The sequence below is a fragment of the Papio anubis genome, chromosome 7, assembly GCF_008728515.1.
Source record: "Papio anubis isolate 15944 chromosome 7, Panubis1.0, whole genome shotgun sequence".
NCBI classification, from domain to species: domain Eukaryota; kingdom Metazoa; phylum Chordata; class Mammalia; order Primates; family Cercopithecidae; genus Papio; species Papio anubis.
Genome location: NC_044982.1, coordinates 83,401,705 through 83,406,280, shown reverse-complemented (window position 1 = coordinate 83,406,280; position 4,576 = coordinate 83,401,705).

Genomic DNA, 4,576 nt, shown 5'->3' with positions numbered 1-4,576 from the left:
CACCTTTATGCATATTTTTCCTTTTTAGGAGGTGCTTGGAAATGCAGGACTATGCTGAATATGTTGTGTTGCTTTAAAACGCTCCATTGCTTTCTTTTCTAAAGACTAAGCTATGAGCGCAAACTCAGGACTCAAGGGAGACATGGTGATTATGAGCCCTCCCACATAACCATGGTGCTCAGAGGATTCCCTCTAATCAGACAATACCACACATCACCGCTGGAGATAAGCTGCTGTGTAAAAAAGCCTGTGTATTGTGTGAAACTCTGTGTGCATGGGGAGGCTTAGAGTGCATAGATGTCCCTGGGATACTGATGCTGTTGAGGCTAGAATGAGAAAGAGCTGCAGTAGTGCAGCTCTACCTTAGTGCCTTGTAGTCTACACGTACTTCTCCTTGGACCTACTTATTTCCCTTCTTACCTGACACATGTGCTATTCCTCAGTCTTCCTGGGAGGTAGTGGCTTCCCTCTCCTGACTTAGGCATCCTTGGCCCTGATCTGCAGGCATGTATGGGGAAAAGAGGATGAGTTATATGTGTATGATGCGTGTGGCCAAGGAGTATGGAGGTGTGGGAAGAGAAGGCTTCTTAGTGAACCTAAAAACAGATTTTCAAAGGTACTGAATCTGTGATCCTGCCTCACTCACCCTGTTAACTTTTATGAGAGAGGTTTCTAATTTTCTGTCTTTGGCCTGGCTGGATTGAGACGGGGATTGTGAGAGCCCAAACCTTCTTTCCAACCTTGCATAAGTGGTGTAGACATGGAGAGATTCTTGCAGAATTTAAGTGACTGTGACAGTACAGGGGCAACACACAGAGAGGCACGTGTTCATTACGTATGGCTGGAGAAATTATCTGTCTCCAGGGGGACATGTTTCACTGTGCATTAGATTCGAGCCGCTTCCTTCCTCCCTGTTTTTCTGCCCACTCTCTCTATCACTGTCCTTCTCAGTCTCCTTTCCCACTCCCCTCCCTGTCTCCCCCCATTCACAGTCTAGCTCGGCCTGTCAATGTCTCCATCCACCTCTCTCTGCCACGTTCACATCTCCCTCTGCACTTTGCTCAATCTTGTGCTTGCTGCCTGGGAGTCGCTTTTCTGTTTGTCTCTGGTTTATCTCTTGTTCTTTCTAGTTCACTTTCTGCCATTCCATCTGCGTTTTCCTCTATAATACCAGGTTTTTGGGTACCCTGCAGCTAATGATAACCTTTTCTTGTTACATTAAAGCCTATAAGCAGCCCTTGGTTTACTGATTGATTGGTTTCTATTTAAACTCTGCAGAGGAAAGATAATTTGTATAAAGTGAGAGAGCAGAGAGAAAACATGGAATGAGGCAAAGGGACGAACAGCCTAAGATGGGGCCGAGGATAAGAAACGGGAGGTATCAGAAGATGTCGAACCCATGGTGTCTTATTTCCTTTCAAATAAACTAGGTCATATCTTTATGGCTGATGACAGCTTAATCTGGGCCATAAAGAGTTAAATACCAACTTAGGCTTGGCACCTAACTCAGAGGCAAAAGCTTCTGGGAGAAATGAGTTGGGTCAAATAAGCCCAAGAAGCTGACGTGCGTAGAATTTCTTCTGCTTGACCCACTAACTACTGCAAAGGGGACATTTTAGAACTGTTTCTATTGAAATGCTTCAGTGGGGGCAGAGCTCCTGGAAACCAGAACTTGTCTCTGAAGCCAGGCCTGGGGAGCATTGGAGGCTGGCTTTGGGGGGAAAAAGAGGGGTGGCCCAGGTCAGGCAGAAGGTGGCAGCAGCTGCTGATCAGGGCAGTTCTGATTGCTGTGTTGGCACTCCCTCTTGCCCACTATAATTAAAGCTTTCCCAATAGGATTCTGGCTTCCTGAAGGGAAACTAGAATTTATAAAAACAAACAAGAAACAAACGCAAAACAGCAGAGATGCTTGGTTGCAATATATGTATATTTTAAATTATAGAGCACTGCTCTACCCTCTATACAGTTTCAAAGTCCATATCTGTTATAGCCCCGGGAGCAGGTCAGGGGAAGATCTAACAAAACAAATAAAAATAAAAGAAAATTAAAAACCTAAATGTAACCAATTAAAATTAGGTATGGTTATGTAGATTCTCTCCTAACCCAATCATCCTATCCTTGTTACTCCTGACACAAGAGAAATGCTCCCCTCAAAATTTCCATCCACCTTTTTTTTCTACTTTATTCTCTTTTCATCCCACCTCTTGCTTCTGTCCCCTAACAGACCACATAGAATCCCTGGGCCAGAATAAATCAGTTGTTTTATTTCCCCTCAGAGGATGTGACCTTCCACTCCCCAAATGGCTTTGACAGTTTTCTCATTTGCTAGCTGAGGAAGATATCAAGAGACATTGACCTTCTGGTTTTGCCTAAAGAGGAACACTCAGTAACTATTATGCTTCAGTCTTTGATTTGCATGAACTGTGCCCTTCCTCCCTCCTCCCCCACATCCTCACCTACCTTTTCACCTTCCTTCATGAACATTCTACTCACCCCGCAGTACACTGCTATTCCCCACAGCCCTCCCTTGCTTGGTGTGCAGATACTGGAAGGCTAGCAAGAGAAAGCAAGGGGACTCCAGGAGTATTTGCTCCCTATTTAATCAGATTAGTCCCATCACCTACCCTGAGGAGCCAGATTTTGGTGTTACTGAGTTATCTGTTGAGGGAAGAGAAATTGTCAGACATCACTTAAAGAGCCCAGTCCCTTGGACGCCTGGGAACTGCCGAGAGAAATTAATCTTCCAGCTATTTAAGGCAATTTCTTTTCCATCATCCTTTGTCAAGAGGACTGCACTGGGAAATGAATCTGATGGGAGTCCCTGAACTGGTACACTCCACTCAAAAGCATCTCTCCAATCCTATGCGGCATCCATCATCCCCACACAAGCAGAGACACACAACATCGCTGCAAAGCCAATTTCCCCCCAGTAACCATCAGCAAGAAATCACAAATGCACAGGGTGGATACCACTAGCCTACAGACTTGCAGTTTTTCTCTACCTCTGTTCTACTTTCTTCCCAGAAAAACCTACCACAAATTGAGCTCTTTCATTAAATGAGTCTTTTACCCAAGACCCAGGAAGGTAGATCAACAGGGATATGCCAGAACAGAACATGCATTTTCTCTTCTAACATAAGGACTCTGCCAGTGCAGAATAGGTGTTTCCATTAAACAGCTAAACCACTGCCAAAGCAAAGTGTCAGACAGAAACAGGGCAAAGGGTTGCATTGTTTCAAGATCATCTCTTCTCTCCAGAATGAATTTTCTGTTCATGGACCAAAGCTGAGGTCTTATGCTCTCTGGGGTCATGTAAGGAAATTCCAATCTTCAATTCTCTTTCTATCCTTAAGGCTACTTCCCAGGGAACGGGTTTTCAAATTGTGTTCCTTGAGGTTCCAAGAAGTGCCAGGGACTATGTATGTGTATAGGGCTAACAAAGGGTGCTGCAGGGAGTGACTGGATGGGGAAGCTCAATGGTTGAGGCTCTGGACCTCTCAGTTCAACTTCAACCTCTGATTTTTTTTCAGGCATTGGGATTTCTCCTAGGAGTGCTCTTTTTTTTTTTTTTTTTTTTGATCTGCAAACCATTGTCCTAAGTGAGAGGAAGATGACTTTACCTGTGCTTCTCACGCAGCTAACCATTTCCCAACAGTCTACAAGAAGGAAGATGTAGCTTGGGTCCTGCCTATTTCTTTCTCTCTCTTTTTTTTTTTTTTGAGATGGAGCTTTGTTTTTGTTGCCCAGGCTGGAGTGCAATGGCACGATCTCGGCTCACTGCAACCTCTGCCTCCGGGTTCAAGGAATTTTCCTGCCTCAGCCTCCCAAGTAGCTGGGATTACAGGTGCCTGCCACCACGCCCAGCTAATTTTTTGTTTTTATTTTTAGTAGAGACAGGTTTCACCATGTTGGCCAGGCTGGTCTCAAACTCCTGGCCTCAAGTGATCTGCCCGCCTCAGCCTCCCAAAGTGCTGGTGCTGGGATTACAAGCCTGAGCCACTGCGCCCGGACCAGCTCTTGCCTATTTCAACCGTGCAGTCTTGAGTCCACACTAGCAGCTCGCTGACTCCAGGGGCTCCTGAGATACTTTTCTGCAAAAAATCTCCTTAGGCATGTCATTTGTTTTCCAAACCCCCTTCTCCGATTTCACTAATTCCCAATTTCCCTGCATTTGACAAATGCAATTAACAAGACTCGATCAGTTCCTGGCCGACAGCCCTCATCAATCAATACAAAGACTGCACAAGGCTGAGGGGGAAGGGAAGGTAGCCGCAGTACAGGGGAGGTGGGCTTACCCCTCTTCTTCTACGAATGACCCCTCCAAACCTCTCAGTCTCAAAACATGACACTGGGTTGTCACCTTCACCAACCACTTTCTGCCTTCTGGCTAATACAAGGTGGTATTGTTTGTGTCCTCCACTCCCATGTTTTTTTTGTTTTTTTTTTTTTTTTTTTTGAGACGGAGTCTCGCTCTGTTGCCCAGGCTGGAGTGCAGTGGCCGGATCTCAGCTCACTGCAAGCTCCGCCTCCACTGCAAGCTCCGCCTCCTGGGTTCACGCCATTCTCCGGCCTCAGC